This window comes from Carcharodon carcharias, chromosome 16, assembly GCF_017639515.1.
Source record: "Carcharodon carcharias isolate sCarCar2 chromosome 16, sCarCar2.pri, whole genome shotgun sequence".
NCBI lineage: Eukaryota > Metazoa > Chordata > Chondrichthyes > Lamniformes > Lamnidae > Carcharodon > Carcharodon carcharias.
Window position 1 is genome coordinate 104741103 of NC_054482.1, and position 18925 is coordinate 104760027.

Sequence of the window (18925 nt, forward strand, 5' to 3'; positions counted from 1 at the left end):
TAGTAATGAGGGAGTTCTGCACTGTTGGAGGCGTCACCTTTCTGATAAGACAAAAATCTAGGCCCTCTACTCCCCGCACAGGCTTACATAAAAATCCCATAGCGCTATTCAAAGAAGGGCAGGGGAGTTCTGTCCAGTGTTCCCTCAACCAACATCACTACTATAGAGTTATAAAATAAATTAATGCCCAAATATTCCATTTTTCCTAAAGCTAAACAATAAAACTTCTGATATCAGAAGAATGAGAAAAAGAATACAACAGAAAACAATAAGTAATAAAAATGATTGGTTAACGCCTACGCCAAATATAAGAATGGTTTCATTTCTCTTCTTTCTTCATGTACAGAAACAGAAAAGTACTACTTTATCATTTTAACATGGGAGCTCTGTAGAATGTTAATTGGTAAAGAAAAACCATTTCAGTGAGGAAAATAAATAGTATAAACTCCACTTTTGGATGATACCAGAATATATAGTTAAATCTCAATTTGTTAGCCATGGCTCAGTGATAGTATTCCTGCCTCTGAGGCAGGCAATTGTGGATTCAAGTTCCACCCCAGAGTCTTGCCCATCCTCCAGGCTGACACTCTAGTTCAGTACTGGGGAAGTGTTAAACTGTTGGTGGTGCGGTTCTTCAGGTAAGACATTAAACCGAAACTCCCACTGCCCTCTCAGATGGACACAAAAAGATCCCATTGCACCATTTCAAAGAGCAAGGGAGTTCTCCCCAGTGACCTGGCCAATATCTCCTTCAATCAACTTCACTGAAGCAGATTAGCTAGCTAGCTAGCCATCATCACACTGTTGTTCGTGGGAGCCATTATAACAAAATTACTTTCGACAGAGTTTCATTGGCTATAGATCGCTTTGAGGCATCTGGAGATCCTGGAGGATTCTATATAAAATCAAGTTCTTTCTTTCTATCGTGGATAACTCTGCTGTCTTGCTGATAATTATACCTTGTAATGTAAAGGAGTGAATAAAGAACTAACCACTCATTATTATCATTTATGACAATGAGCATTCTCACCAGCAGTAAAGCACAATAGTGAGATGTAAAAATTTATCCTATATCAATCTGAATGGTGAAAAATACTCAACAATATAAATTATACCCTCTGGCCAATGTTCTACATCAAGACAGAGTTTCTTAAGTGGTATAGTGCATCAAGGTGAGTGACCAATATTATTAAGTCTGTTAGTGGTGGTGAGAACAACAGACATAATGAATTACAAGCAACATGTTGTGTACCTGGAAGGTGTACTAACTGAAACAAGACCATTTCTGTTATTAAAATGCCAAATAAACCCACCGATGACACAGTTTATTTTAAAATAGCAGATGTGAAGATAGCAAATAGCGGTGTGAAGTTATTCACTTTGGTCGAAAGAATAGAAGAGCTGAATTTTTTTATTTAAAAGATGAGAAACTTGCAAGTGTGGATGTTCAAAGAGACTTGGATGTGCTCATAGGAATGCATAAAGTTAACCTACAGGTACAGCAAGCAATTAGGAAGGCAAATGGCATGTTGGCCTTCATTGCAAGAGGAATAAAGGAGACTTGCTAAGAGTTGTATAAGGTTTTGGTGAGACCACATCTGGAGTACTGTGTGCAGTTTTGGCCTCCACATTTAAGATATACTTGCATTGGAAGTGGTACAGCGAAGGTTCACCAAACTGGCCCCTGGGATGAGGAGGTGGTCCTATGATGAGTAGCTGAGAAAATTGGGTCTATTTTCCCTGAAGTTTGTAAGTATGAGAGGTGATCTCATTGAAACATACAAGATTCAGCAGGGGCTTGACAGGGTAGATACTGAGAGATTGTTTCCGATGGTCAGGAAATCAGTCTCAGGAGAAGGAGCGGATCATTTAGGAATGAGATGAGAAGAAATTACTTCACTCAAAGGGCTGTGAATCTTTGGAATTCTCTACCCCAGAGGGTTGTGGATGTTCCATTCAACACATTTAAGGCTGGGATAGACAGTCTTCTGGTCTCTCAAGGAATCACGGGATATGGGGAGTGGGTGGGGAGTGGAGTTGAAGCCAAAGATCAACCATGATCATATTGAATGGCAGAGCAAGTTCGATGGGCCATATAGTCTACTCCTGCTCCTATTGCTTGTGTTCCTGTGATGCTAAATATACAAATCAGTTACACAAGAATGCTATGGGGTGGAGAGGAGTGGATAAGAAGAAAGGTTACATGGCTGGAACTCAATCTAGCTTTTCCTTTTAAAGATGCTGATCAATCTGTTCAGTAATTTAGGTGTTCCATTTCAAATATCCAGCAGTTGAGGTTTTATTTAAATATTAATATAACTTTTCTCTATCATATATTTAATTTTCTTAACTTTCCACACAACACAAACTCTTTACAAAGTTTGCCATTTTGAATGCATGTTTACTGGTGACATTTTTTCCAAACCTCTCTTCTGGTTGGGAGATTGGGGGGCTAGTTCTAGCATGACAATATGTTGGTGAGGGGGGAGGCTAGTTCTAGCATGATGATATGTTGGTGAGGTGGGGGGCAGGTGGGAGGGGTGATAGCGGCATCTTTCCGGAGGTAAGGGCAGTCGGTGATTTTGTATTCTAGCCATTGCATTTGCTTCTATCTTTCCAAACAATTAACATCCTTAAATATTCACTCCCTCCACTCAGTAGCAGCAGTGTGTACCAAATACAAGATGCACTACAGCCCACAACTCGCCAAGGCTCCTTCGACAGCACCTTCCAAACACATGACCACTACCACCTAGAAGGACAAGGGCAGCAGACGCATGGAAACACCACCACCTGCAAGTTTTGCTCCAAGCCACACACCATCCTGACTTGGAAATACATCTCTGTTGCTGGGGTCAAAATACTGAAACTCCCTTCCTGACAACACAGTGGGTGTACCGACACCACACGGACTGCAGCAGTTCAAGAAGGTGACTTCCCACCGCCTTCTCAAGGGAAATTAGCAATGGGCAACAAATGCTGGCCTTGCCAGTGATGCACACATCCCATAAAAATAAAACAAAAATTAACAGGACATTGTAAAGTTGTTCAATTGGGAGGTGTGAGAACAGAGGAAGCAACTGGCTTGATGAAGTCCCAAGGTGGCAAGGCTGTGCCTCACTTCCCAGATGCTTCCCCAAACCTACAAGGGCCCACAGAGTGATACTCTTTCCTGTCGACTGCAAGAAGCAACCTGCCACAGAGAGCAAGGTGTGGCTGGAGTTGGTTGAGTAGGTGAGCAGCAAGAGGAAGGTGCTACACTCCTGGATACAGTGCCAGAAGAGGTTTAATGACCTGATCAGAGCAGGAAAGGAGAGCACAACGGCACACTAAACACATGCTGCCGAGTGCATCACACCAAGCCGATGCCAGCACTCCATGCCTCACACCAACTTACCTTCCATGTGCACCCAACTCCCTCAGTCTATGCACTTCCTCACATCCTTATCTGACCCTCAACTTCATGTAATGTCATACCTCTCCCTCAGTCACCCTCAAATGTTATCCATCCATCTAACACATTCCATTACCCTCGCCCAGAGGTCACTTCTTTCCATCCTTGCAGAAGAGCACAGAACTGGAGGTAGTCCTCAAGTCATCTCAATACAGACAACTGCAGAAGAGGTGGTCTAGGAGATAAGCAGAGTCACAACATGGACAACCATTGGAAATAGGGAAATGAAGTGCGCACAGCTACCTGAAGATAAAGTTAACTACCACAGTCACATGGCATACAACACCCACTCATGTTCATTGATGTCAGCAACTGGTGCAGTATGATCATGTACATATTTCACTTAGAACATTCTTACTGTGACATACCTTCAATCTCTTCCAAGGCCATCAAGTCCTCCCACACCGAGATGGTCCAGGAGTCAGAGAGGAGACCACACACTCCAAGGATGCACTATCACAGAACTCATGCAGACCATGCACAAACTCAGTTGCTCACACTTCAGTGGGACTAATAGGACATGTTTCCACCTGATATCTCTCACAAGCAAGGACAAACAGTGGAGACAGGTACAGTAATGGAATCTGCATCATAGGGTGCAGGATGATCCAAGCTTTGCTCAACTGGACATAGATGCTGAACCTCGAGAGCAGCCAATAAAGGAGACATAAGGAACAGCAAAAATATATACAATGCACTGGCAGACTTCCCTGCTGCACTGTCCAGGCTTGCATAGAGATTGGAGGACTTTATCTCAAGCATGAATGGCGTGATGTCTCAGGCCTTTGCAATAATGTCTTCATCCATGGAAAGAAGGACGGCCTGTTTGGGGTATCAAACGTGGCAGTCAAATGAGTTCATGAAGACTCTCACCAATGGCTTGCACATTCTGAATGCACCTTAACTAGGACTGATGAAACATTGGCCTTGGGTATTCAGCACTCCAGTGATCTGCAGCCAAGTACTCTCCGGCTCATTGCTGGCAGGGAAATGGGGTTTGGCCAAGAGAGGGAAAATGGTGAAAGGACACATGGAAGTGGGAACTCTACTCAAAATCTTTCCACTTCACACCTACATTCCCCTCCCACCTCGTGTCTCGATGGTTGAATCTGCGCCCACACAGGTGCACATGGAACTGGTGGGGCTCTCAGACTCCAAAAACAAAACGGCATCAGCTAAGAACATCTCAGCAGTTACAACAGGAGTCTGAGAAGCCTGTCTCTACCTCTACTGAAGCTACAGGGATTACACGACACAAGTGTAGCAGAAGAAAGAAAGAGTAAAGATTTGTCACGACACAAGGATGTGTCACATAATTTGAAATTGTTAAGTTTCTCTTTAATTTATGAGCCATGTAAATATTATCTGTTTGCACCACTTTCCAATTATCCATTTTTGCCTGCTGCCTGTTAAGACCATAAGACATAGGAACAGAAATTAGGCCAATCGGCCCATCGAGTCTGCTCCGCCATTCAATCATGGCTGATAAGTTCCTCAACCCCATTCTCCCGCCTTTTCCCTGCAATCTTTGATCCCCTTACCAATCAAGAACCTATTTATCTTGGTCTTAAATACACTCAATGACCTGGGCTCCACAGCCTTCTGTGGCAATGAATTCCATAGATTCACCACTCTCTGGCTAAAGAAGTTTCTCCTCATCTCTGTTCTAAAAGGTCTTCCCTTTACTCTAAGGCTGTGCCCTCGGGTCCTAGTCTCTCCTACTAATGGAAACATCTTCCTCACGTCCACTCTATCCAGGCCTTTCAGTACTCTGTAAGTTTCAATCAGATCCCTCCTCATCCTTCTAAACTCCATCGAGTATAGACCCAGAGTCCTCAAACGTTCCTATGTTAAGCCTTTCATTCCTGGGATCATTCTCGTGAACCTCCTCTGGACCCTCTCCAGGGCCAGAACATCCTTCCTGAGATACGGGGCCCAAAATTGCTCACAATATTCTAAATGTGGTCTGACCAGAGCCTTATAAAGCCTCAGCAGTACATCCCTGCTTTTATATTCTAGTCCTCTCGAAATAAATGCCAACATTGCATTTGCCTTCCTAACTACCGACTCAACCTGCATGTTAACCTTAAGAGAATGCTGGACTAGGACTCCCAAGTCCCTTTGCACTCCAGATTTCTGAATTCTCTCCCCATTTAGAAAATAGTCCATGCCCTATTCTTCCTACCAAAGTGCATGACCTCACACTGCCCCACGTTGTATTCCATTTGCCACTTCTTTGCCCATTCTCCTAACCTGTCCAAATCCTTCTGCAGCCTCTCCGCCTCCTCAATACCACCTGCCCCTCCACCTATCTTTGTATCATCTGCAAACTTAGCCAGGATTCCCTCAGTTCCTTCATCTAGATCATTAATGTATAAAGTGAAAAGTTGTGGTCCCAACACTGACCCCTGCGGAACACCACTAGTCACCGGCCACCATCCCTTATCCCCACTCTCTGCCTCCTGCCAGACAGCCAATCTTCTATCCATGCTAGTACCTTGCCTCTAACACCATGGGCTCTTATCTTCTGAGCAGCCTCCTGTGCGACACCTTGTCGAAGGCCTTCTGGAAGTCCAAGAAGATAACATCCATTGGCTCTCCTTTGTCTAACCTACTCGTTACCTCCTCAAAGAATTTTAACAGATTTGTCAGGCATGACCTCCCCTTGATGAAACCATGCTGACTTTGCCCGATTTTACCAAGCACTTCCAAGTATTCTGAAATCTCATCCTTAATAACGGACTCTAAAATCTTACCAACGACCGAGGTCAGGCTAATCAGCCTATAATTTCCCGTCTTTTGCTTCACTCCCTTCTTAAACAGGAGGGTTACATTAGTGATTTTCCAGTCCTCTGGGACACTCCCTGACTCCAGTGATTCCTGAAAGATCACCACTAAAGCCTCCATTATCTCTTCAGCTATCTCCTTCAGAACTCTGGGGTGTAATCTATCTGGTCCAGGTGATTTATCCACCTTCAGACCTTTCAGTTTTCCTAACACCTTCTCTTTGGTAATGGCCACCATACTCACCTCTGCTCCCCAACTCTCTTGAACTTTGGGGATGTCACTCGTGTCTTCCACTGTGAAGACTGACGCAAAGTACCTATTCAGTTCCTCCGCCATTTCTTTGTTCTCCACTACTACTTCTCCAGCATCATTTTCCAGCGGCCCAATGTCCACTTTTGCCTCTCTCTTACCCTTTATATATCTAAAAAAAACTCTTGCAATCTTCTTTTATATTACTGGCTAGTTTACTCTCATATTTAATCTTCTCCCTCCTTATTTCTTTTTTAGTTGTCCTCTGTTGGTCTTTGTAGGCTTCCCAATCCCCTGGTTCCCACTGCTCTTTGCCGCATTGTATGCTTTCTCTTTAGCTTTTATGCTGTCCCTGACTTCCCTTGTCAGCCATGGTTGCCTCGTCATCCCTTTAGTATGCTTCTTCTTCCTAGGGATGAATTTTTGCTGTGTCTCCCAAATTACTCCCAGAAACTCCTGCCATTGCTGTTCCACTGTCTTTCCTGCTAGGCTCATCTCCCAGTCAGTTCTGGCCTACTCCTCCGTCATGCCTCTGTAGTTGCCTTTATTCAACTGTAATACCGTTACATCTGATTCCAGCTTTTTCCTCTCAAATTGCAGGGTAAATTCTATCATATTATGGTCACTTCCTCCTAAGGGTTCCTTCACCTTAAGCTCCCTTATCAAATCTGCCTCATTACACATCACTAAATCTAGAATTGCCTGTTCCCTAGTGGGCACCACCACAAGCTGCTCCAAAAAGCCATCTTGTAGACATTCCACAAATTCCTTTTCTTGGGATCCACTACCAACCTGATTTTCCCAGTCTACCTGCATATTGAAATCCCCCATGATCACTGTAACCTTGCCTTTCTTACACAATTTTTCTATCTCCTGGTGTATCTTATGCCCCACATCCTGACTACTGTTCGGAGGCCTGTACATAACTCCCATCATGGTTTTTTTACCTTTGCGGTTCCTCAACTCTACCCACACAGATTCTACATCATCTGACCCTACATCATTTCTTGCTATTGATTTAATTTCATTTCTTACTAACAAAGCAACCCCACCCCCTCTGCCAACCTGCCTATCTTTTCGATAGGATGTATGTCCTTGGTTGGATATTTAGCTCCCAGTCCTGATCCCCTTGCAGCCATGTCTCTGTAATGCCCACTACATCATACCTGCCAAGTTCAATCTGCGCCACAAGCTCATTTACCTTATTTCGTACACTGTGTGCATTCAGATACAACACCTTCAGTCCTGTATTTCCTGTCCCTTTTCTCATTGTCATCCCTTTATCTTATGTGCTTGAAGTTAGATTCCTAGCCCTTTCCTAACACTCTGTCCTATTTTGTGTTCTGGGGACTTTAATAGCCTCTCCTGGGCTCTCCTTTCTTTTCAGTTTTTTCATAATTTTCCATGAAGTTGAATCCACCCCCCCACATGCTAACCTGCTGCGTTGTTTCCCATTCATCATCCTTCGTGGAGTTTTACCCTTCCTTCCCCCCCCCACCACTTTCTAGTTTAAAGTCCTGTTGATCACCCTGTTTACCCTTTTCGCTAGAACATTGGTCCAGATCGGTTCAGTTGGAGACTGTCCCAACGGTACAGACCCCCCTGTTCCAATACTGATGCCAGTGCCCCACGAAATGGAACCCCTCTTTCCCGCACCACTCCTTTAGCCACCTGCTTACTTCCCTTATTCTCGTGTGGTACATGACTTTAATTGTATTATTCTTCTGGGCTTTATTGCTTAGGCTTCTCTCAGACATCAGCCACGTTTTAAGATGATAACTCTCATTGCCAAACAGTTGGCAGGTTAGTCTGTTCTGAAGTGCAAAGAGCTCAGAGAGGGTAGACTGGCACAGGACAAAAAGGATCATGGCATTTGAGGGAATCTTGCACACACCTTCATAATCATCCTTTTGTAGTTGCAGACCAGCTGCACTTTGATCGAGCAGAAGCCCATGCAGCTCATGAAAACTCCTGGATGATCTGCAGATGCATTGACTGCCTCATGCATGCAGTCGATGACACCCTGCACCTATGAGAAGCCAGCCAGAAAATGCAAACCTGAGCGTTCACACTCATTTTCTGACTAGCATCAGTGGTGGAAAGTGTACATAATTGTCTCCTCTGGTAAACATAGCATCAGTGACAAATGTGCTGCATTTGTGGGAGGCCAACTGCAAAAGACTTCTGCAGAACCCCAGGAGGAATCCAAAACAAAGAATTTGAGGGCAGTGGTAACTGCTCACAGATCAAAGATCTGTGGAAGAAAATTGAGGCCTTTGAAATATGGATGCTAAGACACAAGTTTAAAATTCCAGATACGGACCATAAGGCAAAACGAAGAGGTGCTTGAAATCGCAAGAGCAAAAAGGACTCTCAAAGTGACATCCAGAAAAGAAAATGTCAGTATTTTGACCACATGATCAGAGCTGAAAAGTTACAGAGGCCTCTCCTTGAGCATAAAGTGGAGGGCAGCTGAAAGAATGGTCGGCCTAGGTGTAGTTGGATGATGGACATCACTGAGCGGTTGCACACAAGCTACAGTAGATACATGAGGATGATGTAAGACAGACGAGCTCCTGAAAGCAGTAGCTACAAGCAGCAGCAGTTAACTTTAACAGCCACTGGCAAAGTTTGGGCACCAAGTCCATTTGGTAGCAGGACCTACACCAGCAGGCTCCAAATGACTGTCACCATCTGGCAAAAGATCTTTGGTATTCAGGCATATCCAGGAAGCTGATTCTCATCGTGTTTATCCTATGTTGTGGTTATCACCTCCTGCAAACTGAATGTCTCTGTTCATCCCCTCTCCCCTGTGGTAGCGTGTGAGTAAAAGGCTGCTGCTGCTGCTGGTCATCTTGATCCTCATTGGAGGCAAGAGCGAAAACAACACAAGTGGCACCCATGCTGGATCAGATATATCATAGATGACACAGAGAGATCAGAAGTGCCAGTCTCCTGTGCAGGGTGTACAAAAGGAATAGAAATCACCTGTAAAGTACCGAAAGCAAAAGCTATTAGACGAGGAAGCAGGCATGAGGTTTTAGCGTTTATGGGATTTTTTTTCTGCCTGGCATTTTTTCAGCCTCCTCAACTATAACGTGTTCCCTCATGTTCCATTGGGGAGTTCCCATAAGCCCGAGAATTTTGTGCACCCAGAGTTAAAGGTGAAAACCCATTAGAAAAATCTCAATCACATATTAACAAATTGAAATTGGCAACGTGCCTCTCACGGGGAAGGTTTCTCTCACACAGCCCAACATGCTGCAGTTAAATGCAGAAGTCGGCAGGCTGGGGCCACTGTCAACTTCAGGGCTTTTAATCTCCCAGCCGCTACCAAACCCACTCTCTTTGAAGTTAAAACTCAACCTAAGTCTTCAGATGTTGCTCTGCTCATCCTTTCACAAGCAGCAGCACTGTCTAATAGAGCTGTCTTAATGTACATCCATGCCCCCAGTTATGAATACCGTGCTTCATCGCCTGCTGTCCATACCAGGTGAACATATAGTTTACAATCAGAATCAAACAGGAGAATGCTGGACAGAATAGGTGCATTCCCCATCATTCCTTTTCTCTTAAAGCAAGTGACTCATGCTGCAGGTAAGTCTGTGAGCACTTGCAACCCTTCAGGACATCCTGAAAGCAGCAATCGCTCGGAGAACATGGAATGTGAGCATCAGTATTATAACCTAATGGTTGAGACATCACAGCAGAGTGCGATTTTGAATTCACAAGCTTGCACTCTTTTCTTCTCTCCCAACTTTTCAGGCATGGCAAATTTCCCCCTCATTACGTGGGAACATTAATATCAGCTGTAATCACCTTCTCCACTCTCCTTTCACCCCTTCCATCCCACCTAGCTGAGATCAGCTAACTTGACAAGAGACCATGAAGCAAATTAGAACCTACGTGGTCTGTTTAACTCAAAATCACGCTAGAAATTTTAAGGATCCGGTGAATCAAAGCTGGGTGCTTACATTTGTCCTCATTTCAGAGCAAAATCAACCAACAAACCTATGCTTCATATACAACACTTTTCCGGCACTATTCAGCATTTTATTCAGATTCAATTGATGATATGGATAATGTGGCACTGGGACCTTTTTTTTGCCTTGAATATTCCACTTATTTATTCATTACACAAATGCATTGGCCAAGATACACAGCTGCCAAATTATTGCTTTTACTCGAACAAGCAACTGCTCTAACATTGGTGCCTGATTTGGTTGCCGGAAGACTGTGCTTTGTAACTAAACAGCAGATTAGTTCACGCACCATTTTCAGAGATCAAAGGAGATCTTTTAATACGTAACAGCTGGAGGCTTGTGTTTTTCAACTTGAGTTGCAGCTTAGGCTGCTGTATGTTCCAGGTTCAAACCTTACATCAGAAGATTTTGCTTAAACTCTGCTAACCAACAAAGTTGTGAACTTGAATGTCCTCGACATACACTGCTTCACCACAATTTTTAGAATTACAATTCTAACTACTGTTTAAGATGCAATTTTTCTCAAATACTAAGTGTTTCACGTTCCTGAAAGAAAACAAATAAAATTGCCATATGCAAAACCATTCATTCACTTCACCAGCAATTCCCCCTTCAAACATTTTTTTTTAAACTAGCCAAACCTCTCACCAATAGAAGCGTATCGTCATAATTAAGAGTCTACAAATCAAGCTACAAAGAAATGTTTGATGCTGGAGTTGAACCAATTCATGCAGAAAAAGCTTACTGGTAGGAACCAACAGTAACTTTCTGGTTGTTCATGCAAACAGGATCATCCAACCAATTAAGACATTGGTTCTCAACATTACCCTTTGAGAGGTAAAGTGTTTTTTTAAAGAGGTAAGTAGTATGCTGAGGGATTTGGGTATCCACATATTACAGAAAGTAAACATGTAGATAGAGCAGCAATTAGAAATGTAAAGCCTTTATAGCAAGAGGGAGATTATTAGAGTGAGGAAGTTGCAACAATTATATAGGGTTTTGGTGAGATCACAATCTGAGAAACTGGTGTACAATTTTTATCTCCTTACCTAAAGAAGGTTATCCTTGTCTTAGAAGGGGTGCAATGAAAGTTCACTAGATTGATTCCTGGGGTGAGAGTGTTATCCCAGGAACAGCAATTGAATAGCATGAGCCCATATTCCCTGCAGTTTAGAAGAATGAGATGTATCCTCATTAAAATGTATAACTTGATGGGTAAATGTTGGGAAGTTGTTTAGGGGGCATAATCTCAGAATAAGGGGTTGGCCATTTAGGACTGAGATAAAGAGAAAATCTCTTCGCTCAAAGAGTTGAAACTCTCTACCCCGGAGGGCTGCGGATGCTCCGTCATTGAGTATATTCAAGACTGAGGTCAACAGATTTTTGGACACCAAGGGAATCAAGGGGTGCAGGGATACAGCAGGGAAATGAAGTTAAGGTAGATGATGATCAGCTGTGATTGCATTGAATGATGGTACAGGATTGGGAAATTATAAAGCCTACTCCTGCTCCTATTCCTTATGTTCTTAAATTTCAATAATCAGCAGAGCGGCTCCAAAATCTCTGCTTCACTGAATATTGTGCAATCGACATGGGAAACCACCTAGACCCCATATAAGTTCGTGCCTACAAAAGCGATGAATCGGATCTTCAGCCAGTAGGCTTGCTACACCCTTTTCCTGCTACGTTTATTACAAAAACACAAAAAGGAGGATAAAAATTATTCTTACACCATTTAAAAAATATAAATGCTGGAAAAATTGAAGTGAAAGCTATAAAGTTAGCCAACAGAAAACAAAAAAATAAACATTTAAAAGTGATTCCAAAACTCCTCCCCCTACCAAGCACCAAAAAAGCAGGCAAGTGTATTATGCATTGATAATTGAAGTGAATCTGGCAGCAACAATTCTGTGTAAAGTTCATAAAGTATCACTGTAGACTTGTTGCCAATGTTCATCCTTACCAAGAAAGCAACTAATGAAATAGAATGCACTTGCCTCTTCTTACTTTTCAGCTTCTCCCATTTTATTAGGGGTCATCACAATGTTGCCTGATCACCCTTCTCCATCTCCTATCAGTCATCCATTCCTCTTCCAATCATGCTGCTCTCACCACTGCATCTTTCCATCTGGTCTTAGGCCTTCCCCTTCTCTCTGGCAGTCCTGTCTCCATCACTCACCTCATCACATTTCCATCCCCTCATCTCTCTCTCCACAACAGATGGCCATACATTTCAATCTCTTCTCAGCTACTTTCTTCAATGCTCCCATAATATTCACTGACACCGCCCCCCCCCCCCCCCCACCCCACACAACCAACCAACCTTGATGTACTGGTTCCTGATCTTGTCCTTTAACATCACTCCTCATGTCCACCTTATTAGTATCCAATGCACTTGCCACCTGCCCTACACCAAACTCTGCAATCTATACTTTCTTCTGTGTAGATTCTGATCTATAAAAAATGGGTTGAATTTCTTCTCACTGGCTGATTAAGTAAGGATCCGCTAAGTTTCTGTGGAACATGGATAGATTAGTGAAATGCCACAAAAATGATTGTAATTGCACACAATAGAAACAGAATTTCATTTAGTCAGTCATGGTCAAACAGTGGCCCTGAAACTTTGTTTTGGCACTGTAGACTAGAGTTCAGGTTCAGGAGCAAGGATCAACCAGACGAATTCACCAGCCTTGAAGTTCTGTCTCAAGGTGTGCTCGTATTTAACATCACACGCTTTATCTTTTATACAAGATGCTTGAAATATGATGTCATGTGTAAAAGAAAGTATGAAAACGAAATTATATCCACACTTGAGGGTAATAAAATGCTATTTTAGGAATGGAAACTGAAAAGGAGCTAAGTAATGTTATTTTCAGTTGTTTAGGATTTAAGGGAGCTTTTAAACAACAGAAGTTATACAATGGAGCACCACATTATACTATAAATGGATTGAATATTGATCCTTGTTCACTTAGAGGTCATTTCTGAAAAAGCACTTGGGCTCTCAATATCATCAGTTATTACATACCAGGGTGATGACTGCCTTTCAAAATGCTCTTCCTGCATATTATTACTTACAAGTCAAAAATTCTTGGCACATGAAGGTAAATATCAACAAATACAAACAACTGCACACTTGGAGAAGGATCAAACGTGTTATAAAGGGGATTGAGTTTGCACAAGAACTGAGGAGAGTAGCTTCATCACTTTCAATGTCATGGCAATGTGGAAAATAATATTTTAAACTTAGTTACAATATCGTTTTTTTTCTCATACACACTGTGGCCCTTGGTTAAAATGTTGCCTTTGGTACCTGCTAGATCCTCCATTTATTTTATTTTAAAAAAACAGCAATGGGTGCTGACAATTTGAGGTTGATTGATGTTCAGAAGGCAGGGTGACATGTTGGCTTTTTTTCTTAAATTGAGGGTGGGGGAGGGGAAGAGAGAGAAGAGAATGAAGAAATACTCCTCATCATGGAAGTGAATAGAGAGAACAGGAAGAGGGAACACTGACCTATTCTTTCCCTTTGGACCTGCAGACCTAATGTACTACACTGATAATTTTTGTTTTAGTTTTGGGCCTTATCTGCAGGCCTCCCCAAGTTTTCCATCTTTCCCATTTTTTTTGCTTTTCCTTGGGGGAAAAAAATTCCCAATGCCTCAGCTATCCACATCTTCTTTGTTTCTTTAATGCCTCTTTCCACTGCATCACCTCACAATCATTGAGATGATAAACTTTCCCCTTTTTTTTCTGCTCATTTGTTTTACCCCTTCAAATTCTATTAATAGGCTTGTTAATCCTTTATTTCACTGTTTTGAAGTAGGGCCCAACCTAAAATGTTGACTTGTCTGTTATGTGTTTAAAAGTGATTTCTGTTTTAGTTTTAAGAAAAGGTTATGGTGCTTCATCAGAACCACACAGCTGGTCTATAGAAATTATTTTCACATTATGTCACAATTTGGATGGCATATTTAAAAGCGAGCAGAGAAGATCAAAAGAACAACCATCCCAAATGTAAACAGCATGATATGCAAGTAATTAGGAAAACAAATGGAATGTTGCCATTTATTGCAAGGGAAATGGAACATATAAGTAGTAATGTTTTGCTACAGTTGTATAGGGTATTGGTGAGACCATACAAACTTCTGTGAACAGCTTTGTCTCCTTATGTGAAAAGACATGGTTGCATTAAAAGCAGCTCAGAGAAGGTTTACTCAACTGACTCATGGAATGAATGGGTTATCTTATGAGGAAATGTTGATCAGGTTAGGTCTGTATCCATTGGAGTTTAGAAGATTGAGAGGTGATCTTATTGAAACATAAGATCCTGAGGGGACTTGACAGGGTGGATGCTGAAAGGAGACCAGAACTAGGGGTCACAGTTTAAGACAGAGATGAGGAGAATTTTTTTTCTCCCAGAGGGTCATGAGTCTTTGGAACTCTCTTCCCCAGAGAGCTGTAGAGGCAGAGTCATTGAATATTTTAAAGGCAGAATTGAATAGATCGTTGACTGATGAGGGAATCAAAGGGTTTAGGGGGTAGGAAGGAAAGTGGAGAGGCCATGATCTTATTGAATGGTGCAGCAGGCTCAGTGGACCAAATGGCCCACGCCTGCTCCTAACTCATATGTTTGTAAGATTAAATAAACAAACTCTATAGTTTAGAGGACAAAGTTAAAGAAGGCTCTCACTTCAGCATAATCAAAGTATTAAATGGCATAAGTGACAGGGCATGTTGAGAAGGTTGCTAAATTGCATAAGGGAACCTTGGCTTTATAAATAGAGGCTTAGAGTCCAAATGCAAGAAAGTTATGCTCAAACCTCTAGAAATCGCTGCTTAGGCCCGAGCTGTTGGGATATAGATGCAATACTCTAACAGAAACAAATCTTGTAACAGAATAACCTCATTTTTTTAAAAAGGTCAAGTAAATAAATATTGAAAAAGTGCAAAAGTTGGATAGCTCTTTCAGAGTGCAGAATGGTTTCCTTCTGTCCTGGAAAATTCTATGGTGCTACATTGTGGATGTGGAATGTACCATCGGATGAGAGGTTGGTTGAATTGGGAGCATTTGGGCCAAGCTCAATGAGGCCAAGAGACTCTGGTCGTCAACTGTCTTTCTTATGCTTAAAGGTTATTGGGAAAAATTGAGAATACTGAGTACCATAAATGATATACTTCTGCCACACTACCTACTATGTAACCAATTTAGAGTATAACAACTACTAATGCAGCAGTATCTGAAGGTGTTGGTGAGTTCCCACAAAATAAAGCCAGTACATTGTCACAAGTCTTAGAAAAAAAATCCAAGGCAAATAAATTCATTGGCAATGTGTTGTAGCAACTTCCAAACTATAATCCCTTGGAGAAATCACAATTTGCCACCAAACATTTGGGGTTCTTCTAAATTGTATCCTTTGACATTCAGATTAATATATATTTTCTGAAAACTTGCAAGAAGTTACACTACCCAGTAGGTTTGATGGAGTGACACAAAAATGATCAAAAACACAATGTTCTGGGAATAGGTCATTCTGCCCTCAAGAGTGATGTTTGTGAGCTCTTGCCCGCCTCACCACCCCCCCAATTTCCTCCCAAGCAAACGTTTAAAACAAAACTCAGAAAATGTCAGCGGATGAAAAATCCCAAACTCATCACTCAACTAACTGCATTAAACCGGCTGACACTATTTCTTATTTAGCAAAACATGACGCAATTCGCCCTTTAGGTCAGATTATAATCCCCGCTCGATTCGGTTAAAACGCTTGCTGTTAAGAGGACTGGAGGGGAGAGGGGAAAGCTCATTGCAGACATACTCAAACCCAACAAGCACTGTACTGGCAAAGCCCAGACCGCCATAGCAAGAGCGCAGGCAGGCAGTTGAAACTCGAGAAACATCACATTTAAGCAGCGGCTCTTTCCTTTCCCCCACCCCCCACCAACAGCCCCCTCCCCTCTCTTCTCGAGGCTTCCGCTGTACCCTCCTCAGCTGAGCACCCCCCCCACCCCCCCGGCTCACACACTGAAGCCGCTATGGTGGCAGCTATGCCTTAGGATAAAGCGGCAGAGCTTTGCCTTTGATGCTGCATGGGGCGGCAATGGAGAGATGGCTCCGAGTGCTTCCCTGCGGTCATTCCACGTTAGGCTCTCTGTCTCGTACTTACCGGCGTCCTGAGTGACCGGGCACTTGCCCCGCGACCAGTCGCTGTGCCTCCTGCTCCCCTCTGTTGTGAGTGGTGGTGAATGAGTGCGGTCTCTCTAGCCGGAGCGGAGCGCTTCCCTCCAGTGTGAGAGGAGGAGGAGGAGGCGGGTAACCGGGCTCATTCTCTCCCCTTTGCGGCGGGGATCCTTTCGCTTTTGCTGCTGCCGCCGCTGCTTTTATGACGCCGAGCTCCTGTTTACTTCCTATTCACACACAAAATAAAATCACTGTAAACACCAATAAGCATTGTTCGAATGGATAGGGATAAGATTTATATAAAATACACACAACCTTCATCACTCTTAACACGGCACAAAGAGCTTATTGCAGCACCGCTAGAACTGAGAGAGTGCATCTTTCAACAACAGTCTCCTCACTTTAATTGCCTTATTATAGATACACAAATATTTTGTACGTTTTTTTAAAAAAAAAAATTTGCGGTGAAATCTGCTTTATTTCTGGGTCGGAATCATTAATGACCTTTTCTTTCATGTCCCAAGTGCTACTTTTTTGTGAAAAAAAAAAATAGGCTCAGCCCTCGGCTTGGCTGGCAGGCGCGGCTCGACTAGTCAGAACCTGTTTCAGTCGGAGCCGACCGGCTCCTGCCACGTTTGGTGTAATCCCAGAGAGGAAGGCGGTGACTATATACCACCATCTCTCAGTGCAGCATTTAGTTATTGCCCAGGATGGTAGCAGGAAAGGGGGTGGGGGGGGGGGGGGTGGAGGGAGGGGGTGGAATGAAAGTTAGACATTGAAAAATATTTGCTGCAAAAAAATGGTGCACAAAGATCCAAAATTAACCAACTTTACATATAAATATATAGAAATTAAAATAAGCAGCCCAGAACCAAAAACGCTTTGCAAATCGATTAATAAAGGGCAGACTTAGCAAATGCAATGAAACTTAAAGGACGATTTTTTTTTCTCTCTCTCTCAACAACCCCCATCTCCCGCGCCCCAAGCGCATTGTGTTGGTCGCTGATAATAATAAGGTGGCCGCAGTCTGGATACATTGAGGTTCAAGTTGCTGAGGGCGAATGCTACTGTCACTCTCTCGCCCCGGCTGTTTAAGGTGAGACTGTTTGACATTAACCCCCCTCCCCACCAACCAATCAACCAGGGCTCCGTTTTCCAGAGATCTTTCAAAGGGTGAGCGAGCCCTGAGTGAGATGCAGCCTTTCACTTGAAAAATCAACACACGCACACAAGCGACTCCCTGATGCTGCAACTCTTGTTTCCTCTAATTTGTGTTTGAGTGAGTGATGACACTGTAGGACTGCTTGGTAATGGGGACAGATTGGGGGTACTGTTTAACCGAGTCGTGCAGATTCGTGTCAAAAACTTTGGTCGGTGCATTTCTTGACCCGATTGTTCATTTAAATAGCACCCACGTCTCCAGAAACGTAGCAAAAACATCCTTGTTATCCCCAGTGTCCTTATTATTTTAAAATAAACAGAGGCGGGGTGGGGGGGGGGGGTGCGGTACTGGACAATAAAGTACGAGGAATACTGGGAAGCTGTATTGTACGTGCCGGGCATTAAGGGTAATGCAAAATAAAAAGGTACGCTTTTTCATGTTTGCAAGCTGACAACGGCTCAATGCGAAAGGTGCAGACAGGAAGCTAGAGGTTAATTCGCAGGTCTTTAGACCCCCCAACTAATGCAGGTGTTGTACATACACTTAGAACCACACGCCTGTAAATAATGAGTATTGCAACAGCCTTACTCTCTCAGTTTAAAAGTTTTTCTTAAGATGGTTACAAACAAGCTTTATTTTCTTACTTGTCTAAGCAAAGAGGTCTTATCTTCCGTTGATTCTGGGTTTTTTTTTGAAAAAACTGCCACTGGCACACCTGAACAAACACAACTGTCAGGCTGTACAAATCTCTGGGAGGCGCTCATAAGTGCTGCTCAGTGTTTTCGTGCCGATCTAGCAGGGAATCCCCCTGTCACAAGGGAAACACTCATAAAAACAAAACGCCAGATGCGACCCGACGCGACTGATAAAAAGTACAACAAACCAAGGATTAACCCCAAATGCGATTAGACGATTTGGGTTTAATCCTCCGAGGGCCTCGAAGAAATTCAGTCGGAGGGTTGGTTCCAAAGGTTCATCAATCAGCTATTTTAACTGGATTCGGGATCGGGCTCAAAATCCGGATCGGAGACGAAGTGGAACAGAAGTGAAGCTGAAACAGTGCTCTGTAAACGCTGCAGATCCAGATTTACTATAAATCGCTCCTTAGTTTG

The 18925-nt window shown here is 43.0% G+C and overlaps 1 protein-coding gene across 6 annotated transcripts in view; it reads right to left on the reverse strand.

The window, feature by feature from the left end:
- LOC121288826 (volume-regulated anion channel subunit LRRC8D-like) overlaps nt 1-18547 on the reverse strand; it is a 94532-nt gene extending 75985 nt beyond the window's left edge. For 2 of the 6 annotated variants that reach the window (XR_005945459.1, XR_005945460.1), the window contains exons 1-2: nt 16967-17153; nt 16638-16878 (exon numbers count right to left, since the gene is read on the reverse strand). The gene's annotated coding sequence lies outside the window, so the exon portion shown is untranslated. Of the gene's footprint in view, nt 1-16637; nt 16879-16966; nt 17154-18457 lie in introns of those variants that run through there. The other 4 variants (XM_041207587.1, XM_041207583.1, XR_005945458.1 and 1 more) reach the window with 3 other exon arrangements.
- Between the last annotated feature and the right edge of the window lie 378 nt (nt 18548-18925).